The sequence below is a fragment of the Dama dama genome, chromosome 14, assembly GCF_033118175.1.
Source record: "Dama dama isolate Ldn47 chromosome 14, ASM3311817v1, whole genome shotgun sequence".
NCBI lineage: Eukaryota > Metazoa > Chordata > Mammalia > Artiodactyla > Cervidae > Dama > Dama dama.
The window spans coordinates 28,815,332-28,836,238 of NC_083694.1; the positions used below are offsets into that span (position 1 = coordinate 28,815,332).

The following is a 20,907-nucleotide window of genomic DNA, read 5'->3' on the forward strand; positions in this document are numbered from 1 at the left end:
TTGCTGGGGGTATTGTTCGGTCGCTAAGTTGTATCTGACTCTCTTCGACCTCATGAACTGCAGCACGCCAGGCTTCCCTGTCCTTCACCATCTCCCAGAATTTGCTTAAACTCATGTCCACTGAGTCAGTGATGCCATCCAACCTTCTCATTTTCTGTTGCCCCCTACCTTCAGTCTTTTCCAGCATCAGGGTCTTTTCCAATGAGTCGGCTCTTCGCATCAAGTGGCCAAAGTATTGGAGCTTCTGCTTCAGCATCAGCCCTTCCAATGAATATTCAGGGTTGATGTTCTTTAGGATTGACTGGTTTGATCTCCTTGCTGTCCAAGCCATCTGAGCCAGCAGGGAGGCCCCTTGCTGAGGGTGCCAGTGAGTAAAATTGGGATTATCACTGGGGCTGAGTGACCCAGAGACCTCTTTCGTCTCCAGAGGGGAGAGTGGTGGTGTCTGAACTCTGCCAAGGTCCAGTGCGTGGATCATTGGATGGACTTTCCTCTCTCACTGCCTGGACTTGACACGAATGCCAGCCCTACCGCTCACTGGCTGTCCATGTTAGACAGCTTTCTTAGCTTCTCAAAATTCCAGTTTTCTCACCTGTGATATGGAGGTTACTAATATTTACCTTGCAGGCTCTATTAGTAAGGATTAAATAAATCCTCTCTGTAAAGCACTTTACGATGTTTCTGGTACATAGAAAGTATTCAGTTAATGATAGGTGTTCTGTTCATTCTTTCCACAAATAGGTACAGACCACCTACTATTTCAGCCCCCCTTTTTAGATGCTGGAATCTAAAGCAAACAAAACAGGCAGTGGTTCCTCCCCTTGTGGAGCTTATATTTTAGTAACAGGAGGCAATGATAATCATAATAAATAAGTCAATTATGTAGCATGCTAGAAATTGAGCAGAACTATGGGACAAAATTGAGCATCACTATAGGGACTGGGAATGTAGATTGCAGAGTGAGTTGTGATTTTAAACATGGAGTCACTTTAGGCCTTGTCGAGAAGATGATTTTTTTTTTTTAAATTGGAATATAATTGCTTTATAATGTTGTGTTACTTTCTGCTGTACAAGAAAGTGAATCAGTTGAACGTATACATATATTCCCTTCTCCTTGAGCCTCCCGTCCACGCCCCCCCCATCCCACCCCTCTAGTTTGTCACAGAGCACCAAGCTGAGCAACCTGTGTTATAAGGTTCCCACTGACCACCCATTTTACACACGGTAGGACATCTGTGTCAGTACTGCTGTCTCAATTAGTCCACCCTCTCCTTATCCCACTGTGTCCACAAGTCCATTCTCTACACCTGCATTTCTATTCCTCCCCTGCAAATCGGTCCATCAGTACCGTTTTTCTAGATTTCATACATATGCATTAATACATGATATTTGTTTTTCTGTTTCTGACTTCAGTCTGTATTACAAACTCAAGGTCCATCTACATAACTACAAATGCGTCTACATAACTACAAATGACCCAATTCTGTTCCTTTTTATGGCTGAGTAATGTTCCCTTGTATATATGAACTACATTGAGAAGATGATATTTAAAGAGAAACTTGAAGGTCTTTGTTAATATTATTAACTCTACCAAATAGGGTTTTACTTTGTATATGCATTTCTACCATTATTATGTGTAGTACAAATCGTTAATAATAACAAATTGATACTTGATACTAACAACCTTCATCATAGAAGTGATGAGCTATGTATGCAGTCACTTTAGCTTCCTCTTTTCCTTTCCCTTGCATGTCTCCCCTCTCAATGTCTCTGCCCCACTGCAGTGAGTGTACAGATTAGACTAGTTTAGAAATTAGTTCTTTAAAAGCAATATAAAACAGAAAATAGAGAGTTGTTCTGCAGAGTCAAATTTCCCACCTGTCTTTTGTCGGATACTTTCCAATAGAGTATCATGACATGGAAACAGCAGTATTTCTGAAACTACCAGGGCTCATCTCAGTTGCAGTTATTGACAAAAAAGCTTGTACCTTTTCTGTGAATGAGAGGCAGTTAGCTGTTTATGCAGACTGGTTAGATGGTATTGCTGAAAGAACAGGAAACCTGCCCTTTCCAGTCTCCTATTCTAGTCATGAACAGGTGATGTTTTCTTCTTCATTGCTGGCATCAACTTTTGATACTGTTGCCCTTTGTCTTTCTCTACAGGAAAATTAGAATCTATTCTACAGTTTTCGCTGATGCAGCTAAAGCGGTCGTTACTAGCCATATCGGATTCATTGCCCTCTCTTCATAGCATCTTTTGGAATATACCCCCTTTATTTTCAAAATGAAATTTATAAATAATAGAACCACCTATACATTGAATTTTGAAACTAAAATAATGCTGTAGCTATAAAAAAGATAACTTTAAAATATTTATTTATTTAGCTGCCCCAAGTCTTAGTTGTGGCAGACAGGATCTCTAGTTGTGGCGTGTGGGATCTAGTTCCCTGACCAGGGGTCAGAAACAGGCCACTTCAGTGGAAGCATGGAATCTTAACCACTGGACTGCCAGGGAAGTCCTGAAAGATAACTTTAAATGCATTTTACTATGTAAATACTGGTTCGTTACTCTGCTAAGAGTTGTAATAAGATAGTCAGATATTTGAACCTATTTCTCATGCGTAAGTTTGGATTAAAGAAAAGTCAAACGTGCTCTCTTCGGCAGCACATATACTAAAATTGCAACGATACAGAGAAGATTAGCATGGCCCCTGCGCAAGGATGACACGCAAATTTGTGAAGCATTCCATATTTTTTTAAAATAAAGTGCCATTCTTTGAAAAAAAAGAAAAAGAAAAGTCAAACAACATTCAATTTAGCATTTTTCAAAAGTTCTTTATACTTGAAATTTTTAAATGATGACTAAATAAGTATACACAGACACACATGGAGTAACCATAAATGTAACAGCTGCAAATGCGAATGGATGCAGGTATGTTATATTAAACACCATGATTTGATGACATGATTTCCCAAAACGGTGAACAATTCTGATATAAGTTCAAATGAAACAAAGTATAATCCTTCCTCAGTTTACATTCAAGGAAACTGCAGTCTTTGAAAATTTAGTAGTTATTAAAATGTGTAGGAAACTCTGTGTCTCTCAGTAAATTGGAATTAGTTTCTAAATTTAGATAATCATAAATAGGAATTTTCCATCTACAGAAAAGTCCAGTGAGAAATTGGCAAGACTTGCAGGATACAAGATAAGCCTTTGTTATTGAAGATTGTCCTGTCTAGCATGCCCGGCTCCAGTTTCCCATTGTGATCATTGAAAACATCCAAAAATGGCCCCAGGGCAGTGCCACTCCCGCTGAGAGCTACTGGTCTACAGCTGTTCCTCACCACTTGTGCCCACGTGGGGTCCTGTCGAAGCTTCAGTGGTCTTTCTTCCCAGCTTGGCACCATGCTGCACCACATGTGGGTGCCCCTTCCTGCTCTGGTACTGTTCTTGAAGCACTTTCCAGACGTCTGGCTGATAACTTTGAGGGATGCTGAAATCTGCCCAGGTGGTTTCTAATTCTCCTGATTCCTCAGCCTCTTTCTTGAGATACATTTTATACATTCTTCAAAGTTTATTATGTATAAAAGGAAGTGAATCCTTAGGTAGTTTTCACTCCTTTTCAGCACCTTTCTGATTACAGAACTGGTTATTGTTGTTCTTGCTGGTGATTTATTGATTGGCTGGCTGTCTTTCTTTCTGTTGTCATCTAAATTTCATGGCCACGTCCTGGCATCTGTCTGTTGCTCAGTATCCCCACCACCACTTCTGATCGTGATCATCATCACTGTTGCAGTTCTCTTTTACCCTCACTCCTCTCAGCTTTATCAAAGGGTCCTGTATGATATGTCATCACTCCATTGGAGTATTTCTTTCCTTCCAGTTCATCAGTACTGTGGTCCTCTGCTGTGCTTTTAAAATTGCTGTAAACTCAGGGATCACTTCTTTAATACTGTTTTGTTTTTTTTTTAAATTCATTCTGTTTTTTGTTTACTCCTTTTTTGTTCTGTCTATACCAGAATGAGAAATACCTGAAAGACTTGATCTAGAAAGCCCTAGTTTCTTTGTCACAGAAACCTCTAGTATGTAATGTAATGTATTAATTACATTAATGTAATGTAATGTATGTCATGTTTACCACATGGGCACAGTAAGATTTTGTCTTTCATTTGGTATGACAGACAATAGTCAGTACATGTTCTTGAGATGATTGAAATGATAAAAGTTATATTCTAATGACTTAAATTGTATTCATTCTGCAGGGGGATTTTGTGGGGTTTTTTTTTTTTGAGAAAAATTGGATATGGATTCTATTTCAGTATGTGGAGTACTAAGAAACTTATTCAAGGTTTTAAATATGCCATCGTCATCATCTTTACTAACTAGAGGAAATTTCCATAATGGTTGACACATCAGAAATCTGTTAAAGGAAATAGGGTCAGATTTTGTTTTGAGTAGAAGATCAAACTCTACTTCGGGGTCGTGCGTGGCCTGGGATGAGACCTGCCCAGGTGCCTTTGTGTGACCAAAAGACATGTTCAAGCTTGAGACATCACAGCCAGTTGTTTTCTTTTTTTAAAATTATGCTATTTGTGTGTCTCTCTAGCACTTAGGACATCTGCCTTATGTTACATTGGTCTTTTACTTATTTCTCCTCCCATTAGATCGAAAGCACTAGGGGTCGTCTTAGCAGTATTGTGCACTCACATTGCCTCACACGGTGTGTGTGCTCGGTAGCTAAGTCATGTCCAACGCTTTGCAACCCCATGTACTGTAACCTTCCAGACTCCACTGTACATGGAATTTTCCAGGCAAGAATACTGACGCTGGTTGCCATTTCCTCCTCCAGGGTTTCTTCTCAGCCCAGAGATGGAACCTGAGTCTCCTGCATCTCCTGCATTGGTAGGCAGAGTCTTTACCACTGAGCCGCCAACCATCACATTTAATCAGTGATCTGTACATGTTAGGAAGTTGACTCTACCCACAATTCATCTTCTCATTAGAGCGCAGCATCTTCAAATTTTATGACATTTCTTTAATCACCTTCAAGGAATGTTAGATGCTGATTTAGTTAATATGGGCTTCCCTTGTGGCTCAGCTGGTAAAGAATCTGCCTGCAATGTGGGGGACCTGGGTTCGATCCCTGGGTTGGGAAGATCCCCTGGAGAAGGAAAAGGCTACCTACTCCAGTATTCTGGCCTAGAGAATTCCATAGACTGTATAGTCCATGGAGTCTCCCAGAGCCGGACACGACGGATCATGTACACGTGCATGCCTACAATGCATTTATAGATGATAGCGACAGAGGATAGTGACAGGGTGGCTGAGATGACCTGCATGCAGAATTGATGGGACGATTGGCTAATGAAGGCAGGTGGAGAGCTGGGCTCAGCCTTTCGTGCTGGGGCTGCTATTACTTTGGTGGTTCCTGTATGAAATCACACATTTCTTGGAAGGAAAAAAAATGGAAAATTTGACAGCAAGCATTTTTTTTTTTTAACTTTTAATTTTATATTGGTGTATGCTTAGTCACTTAGTCGTATCTGACTCTTTGTGACCCCATGGACTATAGGCTCCTCTGTCCATGGGGATTCTCCAGGCTAGAGTGGGTTGCCATGCCCTCCTTCAGGGGATCTTCCCAACTCAGGGATCGAACCCAGATCTCCTGCATTGCAGGCAGATTCTTTACCATCTGAGCCACCAGGGAAGCCCATTTTATATTTTAGTTGAGCCAATTAACAATATCAAGATCATTCCAGGTGGACAGTGTAAGGATTTAATCATACATAGACATGTTTCCCATCTCCCCCACACTCCCCTTCCATCCAGGCTGTCACATAACATTAAGCAGAGTCCCCTGTACTGTACAATAGGTCCTTGTGGGTTATCCATTTTAAATACAGCAGTGTGTATTTGCCAGTCCAAAACTCCCTAACTATCCCTTCCCTCAACCTTCCCTGCCTGGTAACCATAAGTTGGTTCTCTGAGGACAGCATGCATTTCTGTGTGATGATTTAGTTAGGTCTTTTGGACTTATATACTAGTAGTTTATATATTACCTTGTGTAGCACAATAAAACCATGTAATTTAATTGAAATGCCTTTAGTTTTATTAGGAACAAAAATATAAAGATGCAAACCAAGGATTGTCACTGTTAGAAAAGGTATTTTGAAAATTTTTATCTTTTTTTTTTTATTGGCATATAATTGCTTTATAATGTTGCATTAGTTTCTGCTGTGCAGCAAAGTGAATCAGCTATACGTATACATACAGGCTTAAGAAAGATGGTACTGATGAACCCATTCACAGAGCAGCAGTGGAAACACAGACATAGAGAACAGACTTTTGGAGACAGGAGCCAGAGGGTGAGATGAAAGAGAGAGTAGCATGGAAGGACATACACTATATGTAAATAGATAACCAGTGGGAATTTGCTATGACCCAGGGAACTCAAACTGGGGCTCTGTAGTAACCTAGAGGGGTGGGAATGGGCGGAAGGTGGGAGGGAAATTCAAGAGGGAGGGTCCATAGATATACCTATGGTTAATTCATGTTGATGTATCACAGAAATCAAACCAATATTGTAAATAAATCATCAACCAATTGAAAAATACATATAATAAAAAAAGACATGCTCTGTAAATAGGATCACTGACTTAAAGAAAAAAGAAAAGGTATTATTTTACAGCCCAGACTGACTTAGGCCACTGAAGCTATGGCTCTTCTTCTGTCTGGACCCTGATATACAAGCAACATGAAGTTCTCTTTAATTTTGAATTGTTTTGAACATACTCAGCTTCAGTTATTATCTCATAGGCATTCTGGTACTTCAGAATTTTGGGTTTCTGTGGTTTTGAACTCCATTTTTGACTAAAGTTACTCAGTTTCTGGTGAGAGAACAGGAGGAGAATTCATTGTTGAGGATAGTCTCTTATCTCCCCTTACATCTTTCTCTTTTACTAGACATCACTGAGCATTCTAGAGATGATGTTCCCTGGAAATCAAAATAAAAACCAAAAACTCATAAAGTATGTTTTCTACTGACAGAAACTTCCTCTGAATAAATTCCATGAACCATAGATGTAAAATTATGCCTCCTTTGGGAACCATAGGATTGGCCTGACGTTAGTAATTGCTGTATTCCACATTGTTTTCTTTTGGTACAGATATGAAAGTAGTTCTGCATAGCAGGGAGAATGTTTGCTTGACTTCTTGGTTAGGACATCAGCTGCATTTAGCCTGTCATGGCACACACTGCCATCTTGCATTTGGTCTCTGAATTCCAGCTCTGTTATAAAGCTGGACTTACCAGAATGACCACCTAGTGTTCAATGAGAAGGTTCAGTAAGAGTTAAATGAAATATGTCCTTTAGTCAAATATGTGATTTTTTTCTTTAATGAGTAAGTGCATTTTTGAAAATTATTTGGCAACTGGGGATATTTCATTAACATGTAATAGGATTAATATTTAGTGAATCACTTTTGAAATACATGACAGATGTTTGGGGCTTTAGCAATTTTTCATTTGGCAGTAAGGAGTAGTTTTCAGAATTCTTAGTAACATCTTATATGAATACATTTTCATAAGGATGTAGATGTGTGTGCTGGAGATGAACACATGTATGTTCTTAATATTGTGTCTCCTTGGCTCCGTAAAATGTTGGAAATTTTTTTTCTTTTCTTTTTGTGTTATCAGTTTTTCCTTCCCAGACATTCTATAAAATATGTTTCTTTTTAAAGTTTGAGAGAATAAAGGGAGATTTTTTTTCCCCTTGGAAATAGAAATATTTTCAGATATCACGGTAGCTTGTTGGAGATGATATGTTACTATAAAAGAGGATATAGGTATTGTATTAACTGGTGTCTTATTCTGAGCGTGAAAATTTTCACTTAGTTTATGATATTTTGTTTTATTAGAAATCTTTTAGTAAATCTCTTTGTTATGTTATGAGGCTCCTGTCATGGGTAGTATTCCCAGATGCCATCATTAAGACTGTGTTCTTTATCCCAGAATGACATCACTGAATACTCATTTAAGGACCAGTGTCCAGAATTCATTCTTCCTCCTTGCCCTATAGGGCAAGTCATTGAAAGCAAAGAGTGAAAGTATTAGTGGCTCAGTCATTTCCAATTCTTTGTGACCCCATGGACTGTAGCCTGCCAGGCTCCTCTGTTCATGGGATTTCCCAGGCAAGAATACTGGAGTGGATTGCCATGCCCTCCTCCAGATCCAGGGATTGCAGTCTGAGCCACCAGGAAGGCCAGGGCAAGTCTTTATCCACTATTAAGAGTCTGGTATTAGCTGCAGTTAATTTTAAGATGTGAAAGAGAAAAAAACAGTGTTACTTGTTTGGTAATAAACTGAAAAGTATGGAAACAAAAATGTACATTGTATCTCAGGTCAACCTCTGTTTAACAGACATAGATGACTGTTGTACTCTTTCATTTTTGAAAGATTACAATTAAAATGAACACCAATTAGAGCAGTTGTCCTTGACAAAATGGAAGGGGTTTCAAAATTTGTGATAATGCTGGAAGGTAAAGTCAAACAAATGTGAGGCAAGGGTCTCAGCCTTGGTCTGACTCAATTGGCAGTAATGTTTAGCTTCCCACTGGTTCTTTGTTGCCACATATTTACTAAGTGGATTTTTAAAATACTCATCAAACAAGAAATATCATGCATTAAGATTATATCCTAGATTACTTTTGTTTCATCTTTAGTATCATGAAATATTATAGATTAGTACATAATACGGGCTAGAGACTGCAGACACAACATGGTATTCTGTCTTAAAAGCTGTATTCATACTTTCTAATTATTAGTATATATAACCTTCTCAAAGCAAAGACTCTGTGATTATTTTGTATCCCTACTGTAGCAGTGTGTGATGAACAGGAGATGAAAGAAGGCCATTCTTCGTTTAGTCGTTCTGTGTCAGTGCTGAGTAAATATTTATTGAGCAAGTGCTGTGAGTCAGTCAAGGTGTTCAGTGTTGGTACCAACCTGTGTGATGCATGGTCCCTGCCTTTCTGGGTCTCCCAGTCTGGCAGGAGAGGCAAATGTGTGAATACCTAACCACAATCTGTTATTCAGTGGTATGTCCAGAGTGTTCTGCAGGCACACAGGTTGGGTTGAGGATAATTATTTCCCAGAACAAGTCACATTCAAGCTTGACTGGCTATTGATCCATCGTTTATAAATCAAAATATTGGCCATCCAGTAAAGGTCATGAGCCAGACACTGTGCCAGATGCTAAGGATATAGAGATGAACATGATATACTCTCTGCTCTCAGGACTAAGGATTTATAGAAGACAGATATGTATACAGATGATTAAAATTCAACGAGGAGGGCTGTGAGTGGAATGCTATAGAGGGGGAAGAGAGAGACAGAAGAGGAGAGCCTCACTGGAAGGGGAAGAGAGGACCAGCAAAGACCATGTAGGAATGACCCTTGAGCTTAGGATGCGGGACTGGGAATTTAGTAAGCCAGTAGTGGGTGGGTTGGGGTCTGGTTTCATGCAGAGGAACCTGATCTATGAGAATGTGGGGCATGATAGGGAATAGTGTTCTTAGCAAAAGCAGTATGGCATGTGACAGAAGGTGAAGTAGGATTCAGGACATCTGATGGGTAATGCAGAGTCATTCAGGAGGGAATATATTAGTTAAACCATTTACCTGCAAGAAACGGAGATCCAACTACAGTGGCACAGATATAGGAGTTTATACTCTCACGTAAAAAAAACCAGGCAAACCTTCCAGGGATGGAGTAGCAGCTTTAACAAGCCCTCAGAGGTCCTGGCTGAGTCTCTCTTTGGCTCTGTTGTACCTGGCTTTCTTCTCGAAGGTGCTGCATGGCTCAAAGCAGCTGTTGGAGCATCAGCCATTGTTTTTGCACTAAAGAAGGCCGAGAAGCCAATGAGCGCACATGCCCCATGCCTTTGCCTCAAGGTGTGTCAATCAGATTTGAATTTAGAAGGATTTCCCTGACAGAGGATGGAGAATTTGTTTGTTAGAGAACTGGCATTGCTTCCCTGTTGGGTCAGTGGTAAATAACCCTCCAGCCAGTATAGGAGATGCAGGTTCAATCCCTGGACCAGGAAGATCCCCTGGAGAAGGAATTGCAATCCACTCTAGTGTTCTTACCTGGGAAATCCCATGGACAGAGGAGGGCTACAGTCTATGGAGTCAAACTTGGTGACTGTAATGATGAAACTGTCATTAGATTGACAGAAAGAGGTGCCTGTTAGCTTTTCTTTTTTCCTTTTTAAATATTTTCCATCACTGAAAGTCTTGAGTTGGTATAAATGATAGCTGGCTTCATCTGATCACTGGGTGAAGATGGGCTGTATCCCATGTGATTATTGCATGTATTAACTCGCTGGTGGTATTTGATGTAGGCTTCTAGGGTCACCATGAATTTTCAGCGTATTTGAAATGAAGGGTAGAACTGAGTTATATCTCCTGTGATTTCATTTTTTAGTAGACCTCCTACCTGGAAAAAAATATCATCATCTGCTTTTAAAATCATTTTTGCCCTTTGAATGGCCTTTGAGATAGCACTTATATCTTCCGGGCTTCCCTGGTGGCTCAGTGGTAAAGAATACGCCTGCCAATGCAGGAGATGCGGGTTCCATCTCTGGGTCAGGAAGATCCTCTAGAGAAGGAAATGGCAACACACTCTAGTCTTCTTGCCTGGGAAATCCCGTGGACAGAGGAGCCTGGTGGGTACAGTCCATGGAGTTGCAAAGAGTCAGACATTACTTAGGGGCTGAATGACAGCAATAACATATATCTTCCTCTTCTCTTTATTTTATTTCGTTTTGTCTAACATTTGAATTTAGGAGAAATAAACTAGAAAGCAGAGCTGTGTTCAGCTACTTTCTTTCTGTTTAATCTATCCTCTATTACATATTTAAAAATAATTATCTGTAAAACTTTATGGTACTTCTGATTTATGTACTTGGTTACTGATAATATATAGGCACTTTCAGAACCACTTATTATTCTTGTAGTCCTTTTCCCTTAAAAGTTCATTATTGGAATTACACAGCTATTATTCACCTCCTAGGAATTTAAGTCGTTTCTATTACATTGTAATGGTATTGAGATCGAAAGATACATCAATAGTCATATAGTAACAATTAATTTCCAAGTTCCTAACCGAAAGATATCCTGTCATAAAGAAAATACATACATTTGACCAGTGGTGAGAAATACTATTATTTGCATTGTTTTTTTGGACTAAAGGAACTCAGTTTTTAGAGTAGGTGTGTTTTTTTGTTTTTTTTTTGTACTGTAAATGTGAAATTGCTGGCTGCATGGATACCTAAGTTGTTTCCTGCTTAGGAGTATAAGTGCCATTACTGGGTTTGCATAACCTGACACATGAATCAGAATTCAGGATGCACAGGAAATGACTTCTGTTGGAAAATGAAAAGCTCTTTTTTAAACAATGAGATAATCAAGTCTTATTGCTAGGCTGGATTTTTTTTTTTTCCTGAATTCAGGAAGCCTTTTATTTAAAAAAAAATTGATTTCCTTATATTAATTGGAGGCTAATTACTTTACAATACTGTGGTGGTTTTTGCCATACATCAACATTTTGCATTGCATTAACCTGGCCTCAAGTTATTTTTGTCATCTGGGGAACCTGCTTCCTGTGTCCTGTTTAAGCAGAAGGGGGCAGTAGAGAAATCAGTTGGAAAGTCAACAGCCTAGTTTGCTTCCTCCTGATAGAAGTGGTTGTGCCATATAAATATACTGAAAGGAAATGAAAGTTGAAATTAATCCCTTTTATTTATTTAAGCCTAAAATTATTAGAAAAAAATTAAAAGCATGATTTAGATTTCTTGTCGGTTTTAGCTTATATAGATGTTGCAAGGTAGATACAACATTTGTGGAGTTTGTTCTGAAATCTGATCAGCAAATGTAGAGTGTGTTATTTCATGCAGTTCTCATTTCAGTGAGGCTTGTTTTCTGCAAGATATCTTGTGTGTTTACAGAAAAGCAGATGCTCCAATGAGTTTTTGTGGTTTATTCTAATATGTTTATCCATTGGAGTTAGAGTTTCTAAGGAAAACCATTTCATTTCTTGCTAAAACAAAAGGGAATTTAATGGCACTTGACTAAATTTTGGTTTTGGAGTCAGAGATCTAATTTTTTTTTTTTAATTTACCTGCATAAATTTTTTTTTCTCTATTTGTTACAAGGAGTGAGGTCTAAGCTGACTGACTGTTTTCATGCCCTTGATCTTTGAAAATGTGTTACTAAATTAATTGAAGCAATACTGTTTTTCTGTAAAGAATGACCTAAGTCTTGCAGATGGCCTGGCTAACTAGTTTTATTTACTGTGTATGAAAGCTATTCTGTTTCTCATTAATATTTGATATTTTCCCCCTATGATTAAAGACATAGTAAAACAGCAGAGCTAAGGGCTTCTGTCTAAAAGCCAATCTGGTATTTTGATGTATCCTGCACTGAAGAAGAATGTCTAATGCTTAACAAGTAGCTAGTACTTCTTTCACTGGTTTACAAGTGAAAAGAAGAATCATAAAGTTTTATTGGATCTCCCTCTGCAGGAGAACCAATGAAGATAAAGGTGAAGTTCTGTTCTGCAATCTATTACGTGTGTTTGTTTTTATATTGTGGTAAATTTAGCCTATTGATTTCTTTGTTATAGCCCTATTTTAGAGGATAAACTATGAAGAAAATGGCCTCAGTGTGATTTACGAAGTGAGAAATGTTAGTTTTGCTCTAAAGGTTAGGATGTGTACCATGGCCTAGTGTCTAGCAGAAACTGCGTGTGTGTGTGTGTGTGTGTGTGTGCGCGCGCGCGCACGCGTGTGCTTACCACACAAGGGCTTTACACATAGGGTTAAAGTTCATTCTTACTAAAAGCACTTAGTGGCTCATCTGGTCCATTACCTCTTGATCCCAGTCCTTCTCATACTCTCCCTATGTGGAAGGTGTCATATGGTAAGTGCTAATTGTACAGAAGTAATGGAGTAGGAAATGGCAACCCACTGCATTTTTCTTGCCTGGGAAATCCTCTGGACAGAGGAGCCTGGCAGGATAGAGTCCACAGGTTCACAAAGAGTCAGATGCAACTGGGCAACTGGGCGCAGCACAGCAGAAGCAATGGTTAGTCTTGGTGAAATGACCAAGGCAAGACTGTCTGAGTCCTCTGTCCAATGCCCTAAGAATCTTGAGGTTTTCTTCTTTGGCTGATGGGAGCAAGTTTTTGGCTCTGTTACCTCTAATTCTTTCAGGTGGTCTGTCCCCACGCTAGGGTAATGTCCTCATGTGCCCGTGCTGGTCAGTGGTCTGTTGAGTACTTAAGGGTGAGCACTCCCAGATTTGTAGAGCTTCCACTGTGCAGTTCTTTCCTCTCTGGAATTCTGAGCTGTGAGGTCTAGCCCTATAGGTCTCCGTGTACTCAGCTTCATCATCTTAACTCAGGAAACCCACCAGGCTTCCCTCTCCCATGCCATAACTCTCTGCAGTGAACTGGGGTCACCTTTTTGTTCATTTCCCATCTGTCAGTGATCCCTGGTCTTTGTCTCATGATGTTCAGTGTGATGAAAACCTTTTTTTTTTTTTTTTTCTTATTTTTCATATGCCTTATCCAGGTTGTTTCATGTGGAAGTGTAGATCCGATTCTTATTACTCCCATTGGGCTGGTAGCTGAAGTGTCTGTATCTAAATTCTCAATGCTATCCCCTGTCAGAGACCATCTGAACGTAGTGATTTTCTCTCTTCTTGATATTGGAGTTCTGTAAGTAGTGGTTTAAGGTTTAAGTTATAGGTCCCACCATGGAAATCTATGCAGCATCTCTAAGAAGTCCCATTCCTGTGCTGCCTGCTGGACTTCTCTTCCTTTTGTGGATTCCTAAGCAGATTTACAGGGAGTGCCAAGAGCCACATCTCTGCCTGTTGACTGTGAGTCAACATGGAGTGGACAGTCTCAAAAGGAGCAGAATGAAGTGGTCATTTCTAGGCAAATGCGTTTATTACTCTCACAGCCTCTTTTTCAAAGGTTCAAGGATGAGATTGTAAGTTGCCATAGTTTAAAGTCTCTCTGTGTGATACAGGTGCGGAAGATACAGGATGAGTGAGAAGCAGATGTCCTAGCCCATGGGGAACTCTGTCTATGAGAGAAAAAATATGCAGATGGAAAACTCTAATACAATGTGATAAGCTGTGGCTTTCATATTTAAAGACCTAGGCACCAGAGACAGTCTCTGTCATTCCCATTTTAACACAAGCTGAACAATACTGTTCTGGTGCTTTTGTGTACTTCGGATTTCTGGTGAAAAAAAAAAATTACCTATATTATCATTTATCAACAAACCATCAAAGAGCAAAAAAAAAAAAATTTTTTTTTTGGAAACATTTCTTCTTGCTAAGATTATCTCCAGGTGACACTTTTTATCACTTTACTAATTTGTAGTCACCTACATAGAATTTGCTGTTTGTTTATGTAATTTTTCAGATCGGTGATACGTTTTATTCTGTTTACCATGTGGAGAGCATTTCTAAGCCTTGATCTTTAAAATATGTATTCCCTTTGGCAGCAATTCTAGTGGAAAAAATAGGATTGTCTCTTTTTATTAAATCTCTTCTATCTTTTTTATAAAACAACTATGAGATGTTTGGTCTTCATTGGTATTTTAACTTGTGCTTTAAGAAGCAGAATTATTTCTGTAAAAATATATTACAGAAGCATTGCTATTCTCCAAGATGTTATTAAATGAAATAATTTCATTTCCAGGTATATTTGCAAAAGTTCATTAGCTGGTTTTTAATTTTCTTTGTTTTATCTTTTGATACCAATCAAGATATTACTTCTCAAAGCTTAGATATTCAAAGCCCACATAATCCACGTTTTTCAGCAACCTTGTCTTATGTAGCACATGAAAGAAGAAATACTGGAGCTATTTAGCTCTGATCTTTTTCTTGGTAGCCATCTATGTGAATTGTCAGTGGCTTCTCTTAAAGAAACCTAATTAATTTTCACCTGTTTAGGAGACTCTAGTAAAGAACTGATTTGGGAGAAACAAAGTAATCTAGTAGTACAGTCATTGTAGAACCAAAAATTTAACATAGATTTATTAGAACATTTTGGCCAGTTTTACATTTCTTCCAAAGTGGACCAATTTTGAATTTTTTCACAACAGTCAGTGGAAATCTTAAAGAAAACAGCTCAAATTTTGACAACAATAAGGAAATGAGGTTTAACTCTTCTCTCTGTCTGATAATTTAGGTAGCATCAGTAGTATTAGCACCTGGATTCTTTTAACTAGGAAAAACATAAGTTGTCTTCTTTGGGGGGCTGAACTTTGTTAATGATTTATTAAGAGGGAGTATGAAACCTCCAGACATATTTCTATCACATGAATACCTTGCTCAAATACCATGTTGTACCCAAGTGTTATGCTGGGTGAGGGTTTTCAGTAAAACAATTTTTTAATGTCATTTCTGTTGTATTTTGGTTGTTTCTCTTTGTGAGAGGATGTGGTGATTTATCTCATGGGCAGTGAAAGAGAAAACATCCTAATGAAAGGGTCTATCCTAAATTAGTATTTGAAGAATATCTAAAATCATAGCATCTTCATTTTCATAGCTTAGAATCCTTATGTGGAATTGTAGTAGTTTAGAATTAGATAAGACCTAAGAGATGATCTGATTGGACTCTTACTTTACAGATGGAGAGACTGAGTTCCCCCGAGCTTAACTGACTTGTCAAAGGCAACAAATCTAGAGACTAAGCTAAGACAGAGCCTGACTTCTGACTTCTAGATCCATGACCTTCCCTCACTGGAATTTGCAGTTTCTGTTTGTTTGCTGCTGAGGTCTGCCACTTCTGCAAGTCTGTCTACCCTCGAATTGGGTGTGCATTGCTGAATGAGAAATATCTTGGCTATGTGTCCTAGTGAGGCTGCATTTGGAGCTCTGATTGTATTAATGTATCACCATGCCTTGTTTGGTCTCCTAGTCCTACTCTTATCCTAAGAATTCTGCCTTCCTGTAGCATTTAATGGGGAATCCTGGGACCTTGGAAGAAAGGCTTCCCTGCACCCTTGCCCAGGTCTCTGCTTCCTCCTTCGTGCTCCCACATGGCAAATTGACAGCCTCACTCTGAGGCCTGGCCTCTTCTCACCTGATTGGCTCCCTGGCATGCATCTGCAGCCCCAGGAGAAATTTATTTTAGTGAGACAAACAAACTTGGAGACCAGGGTATCTGTAATCAGTGATTTGGTTGCGAGTAAGAATTCGGTCAGAGACCTCTATTCTTGTTTTGTTGAGAGCTGACTATATGAGACTGTTGATGAAACCTGTTTTGTTTGGTTTGGTTTGGTTTGGTATAGGTTAATAACTTTCCTGGAGGCAAGCAAGCAGTGTTTTCTTGACCATACAAAGATTTCAGCTGCAGAGAGAGATTTTTTTCAATCATCTTCTTAGGATACATTACATTTATTTATTTATTTATTTTAATAAAATCTGACCTTAAGCTTAAAAATAAGTTTGTCAGAAGCCAGTCTTATTTTCACTTGAGCTAACTTCAAACCTCAAATGACTTGCAAGCTGCAAGGTGAATGCAGTGGAGCCAGCCTTAGAGGCGGATGCAGTGAATGGTGAAGAATCCATTTATAAAAAGCCTCCCATTCTGGCTCTTTCCAGGGCTATAACAGTATTTCTTTATCAGGCCCAGGATAATTTTATCTTTGTAACATGGTACAGTACCAGCCTAATAGGTAGTAATTTCCTTTATTAGACTTGTATTGAGGATGGATTAGTAATTCTGCTGGTTCATTCATCAGATATTTATCAAATATACTCTTTGTATCACATATTGTGCTAGGTTCTGGCAGACAATTAAGAAATGGTCCTTTTCTAGGAAGAAAAAAGACAGATAAAATCACACCAGTACACTGAATACAGTTCTGTGACATATGTAGAGTATTATAGCTGCACAGGGCCAGATGTTAAGCCTTCCTGGAGACTTCCCAAGAAGGCTACACTGAAGGCAGTGTGTTAGAAGAAAAAGAGCTCAGTGGGCAAGGCCAAGGGGAAGAGGCCTTCTAAGGAGAGGGAACAGTGGTACGGAGCAGTGGCGTCTTGATAGTCCTGGGGTCAGTGCTGAGTTCAGTCTGACTGCTTCAGTGTTAGCTTGCTTGGGGGCGGGATAGGGTAAGTATTTGCTTTGCTGGTTGGACTGAGCTATACCAGTTAGTTTGAACTTCATCTTCTGCCCATCAGAAACTTAGAGGTTTTATTAATAAACAAGGGAGTAGGGCTTACCTGGTGGCTCAGTGGTAAAGAATCCGCCGGCCAATGTAAGGAGACCGGGGTTGGATCCCTGATCCCAGAAGATCCCACATGCGGCAGAGCCACTTAGCCATGGCTAAGAGGCATCAATTACTGAGCCTGTGCTCTGGAGCCTGGGAGCCACAAGTACCAGAAAGCCCATACCCAGTAGAGCCTGTGCTCCCGAACAAGAGAAGCCACCACAATGAAAGCCCATGCACTGCAACTAGAGAGTCGCCCCCGCTCAGTGAAGCTTTGAGAAAGCCTGTGTGCATCAGTGAAGACCCAGTGTAGCCAAAAATAAATAAATAAAAATTATATATAGAAAAACAAAGGGAGTGAAATCAGATTCTTGTTTGTGGAAAATATTTTAGTAGCTAACTAGTAAATAATGAACAAGTGGGTGCTGGAAGTGAGGACCCAGATTAGGAACCATTTGTAGCAGAAGGTCTAGGGTATGTATTAAGAAGCAGGTAGCAATCTGACCCAGCAATCCCACTTCTGGGCATACACACTGAGGAAACCAGATCTGAAAGAGACATGTGCACCCCAATGTTCATCGCAGCACTGTTTATAATAGCCAGGACATGGAAGCAACCTAGATGCCCATCAGCAGATGAATGGATAAGGAAGCTGTGGTACATATACACCATGGAATATTACTCAGCCATTAAAAAGAATTCATTTGAATCAGTTCTAATGAGATGGATGAAACTGGAGCCGCTTATACAGAGTGAAGTAAGCCAGAAAGATAAAGATCATTACAGCATACTAACACATATATATGGAATTTAGAAAGATGGTAATGATAACCCTATATGCAAAACAGAAAAAGAGACACAGATGTACAGAACAGACTTTGGGACTCTGTGGAAGAAGGCGAGGGTGGGATGTTTTAAGAGAACAGCATCGAAACAAGTATACTATCTATGGTGAAACAGATCACCAGCCCAGGTTGGATGCATGAGACAAGTGCTCGGGCCTGGTGCACTGGGAAGACCCAGAGGAATCGGGTGGAGAGGGAGGTGGGAGGGGGGATCGGGATGGGGAATACATGTAACTCCATGGCTGATTCATGTCAATGTATGACAAAACCCACTGCAATGTTGTGAAGTCATTAGCCTCCAACTAATAAAAATAATTGGAAAAAAAAAAAAAAAGAAGAAGCAGGCAGCGGCTATGATGTCTGAACCAGTTTGGATGATATTTTTTAGGTGGATCCAGAACTCAGTAAAACAAAGAGTTTAGAAGAGGGTGAACTTTAGGACTGGATTAATGTTGATGGCATTAATTATGGGAGGGCATAATCTTTTTGTTGAGATTGTAACTAAGGTTATTTTCCGGGATTCCTGCATTCATAGCTACCCTGTGACCCTCCCTGGCGTAGCTCTGGCTCTGCTCGTATTGTCATGGTCAGTTATTTCTCTGGAGCATAAACTGTTTGAGGTCAGGGGCTAGTTTTATTTTGTTGTTGCTGCTGTTACCCCTACTCCTTGGCACAGCCTTAGGTATGTACTAATAGTACTGGGTTTCCCTGGTAGTCAGTCCATAAAGAATCCACCTGCAATGCAGAAGACCTGGCTTCAATCCCTGAGTCAGGAAGATCCCCCGGAGAAGGAAATGGCAACCCATTCCAGTATTCTTGCCTGGAGAATCCCTGTGGACAGAGGAGCCTGGTGGGCTACAGTCTGTGGGTTCGCAAAGAATCGGCCACTACTGAGAGACTAAGCACATAAGCACAATAGTGGGTGCTTAGTAAGCACTTCAGTGTTTTGATGAGGCATCAGCCACCTATGTAAGGAATTAATCTATTGAATTCTTCCTTTACCCAAGATTTTTGATTTGTGTCAGAAACAAGACTGGCTAGTTCTAAAAGTCAGTTATAATTTTCAGTGTATGAGCAAGTTTCTCTGGGCTTTCTATTTTCCAGAAACTGCCCAGGCTTAGATCTGACTGTTTCCTTGATGACAACTGATGGAAGTTCTTATTGTTGAGAGATTACATGATGAAGTGGGTGCATGTACTGGGATCCAGGGCAGGCAACCCCAAAATGTACTTCAATGGCATATTGATTATTTTGAGTTAAAGTTCCTTACAAAGCAACCTATGTAAAAGGGACACTCTGACCCTCCTTCTGTGACTCCCTGAAGTCAGTACATAAATCTGTCATGTGAAAGGTACTCTCTGGGCATCTGAAGGCAGAAGGATACCCCTTATTGCTAAATTTAGGAAATCTTGGGCCAAGAAGCCTGTATAAACAAATCTGTTACTTCTTTAATTTACTGCCCCAAGCCCAAACTCTGTTTAGATCCTTCACTAAGTAAGCATTCAAAGCCTAACTTTCTTTGTCCTGTTGATTGGTCACAAATGTGTTTGTTGTTTCTTTGCCTAAAAAAGTGTAAAAACTGCCTGCTTTGGTGACTTCTTAGGTCCCATTTCTAATGAGACCTGTGTACACATGAGATAAAATTTGTTTCTCTTCTGGTCATCTGTACTGTGTCAATTTTATTATTAGTTCAATCACAAGAACTCAGGAAAAGGGAGGGTAGGGTTCCTTCTCCCTGAAATATATATATATGTTAATATATACATATGTATTTTTTCATATTAACACTGGCTACTTGAAACTATGGCTCTGTGATATAAACAGTAATTCTTTTCTAGATTTGTTTATTTGGGAGTTCTCTTTTTTGAAAAATACTCTCGTGTTTATGGTCTTCAGTTAAATACACTTATAATTGGTGTAGGGGGTTCCCATGGCATGGTCACAGCTGGAGGTCTGGTGGGCTTTTGTAAATGGCATTTGGAAGAATGATTAGTTTGCCAAAGCATTAGCAGTCTTTTGTATTGTTTCCATCTGTTTATTGTCCAAAGAGACAAGTGTTGGAATTTTATTTATTTAATGAACTTTGTTTGAGTTAGCTAATTTTCCCACTGCCCAGAATTCTTGAGGGAAGTTGTGAGCATTTATCACAAGGAATTACTCTATTCATTTCTTGCTCAGCAGCACAGAGGCAGGGGGTATCACTTCTATGGCCATCAAACACCTGATGTTTTGATCTTTTCTGTGATTAAGTTATAAAGAAGAAATTGTGAACTTGCTTGGTTCTTATATTTAGTAAAATTTTATTTAATCATAGTTGATTTATAATCCTGTATTAATTTCTACTGTACAGCAAAGTAATTTGGTTATACATACATAACCATTCTTTTTCATATTCTTTTCCATTATGGTTTATGAAAGGACAAGGATACTGAATATAGTTCCCTGTGCTATACAGTTCAGTTCAGTTCAGTCGCTCAGTCGTGTCCGACTCTTTGCAGCCCCATGAACTGCAGCACGCCAGGCCTCCCTGTCCATCACCAAGTCCCGGTGTTTACTCAAACTCATGTCCATCGAGTCAGTGATGCCATCCAGCCATCTCATCCTCTGTCGTCCCCTCCTCCTCCTGCCCCCAATCCCTCCCAGCATCAGGGTCCTTTCCAATGAGTCAACTCTTCGCATGAGGTGGCCAAAGTATTGGAGTTTCAGCTTCAGCATCAGTCCTTCCAATGAACATCCAGGACTGATCTCCTTTAGGATGGACTGGTTGGAT

At 39.6% G+C, this 20,907-nt stretch overlaps 1 protein-coding gene and 1 non-coding gene across 3 annotated transcripts in view; both read left to right on the plus strand.

Annotated features, from left to right (window-relative positions):
* SMYD3 (SET and MYND domain containing 3) overlaps positions 1-20,907 on the plus strand; it is a 714,044-nt gene that overhangs the window by 362,079 nt on the left and 331,058 nt on the right. The gene's annotated exons all lie outside the window — the stretch shown is intronic.
* On the plus strand, positions 2,650-2,756 carry LOC133069775 (U6 spliceosomal RNA). Its single transcript, XR_009695989.1, has one exon. It is a non-coding gene; the product is annotated as a U6 spliceosomal RNA (small nuclear RNA).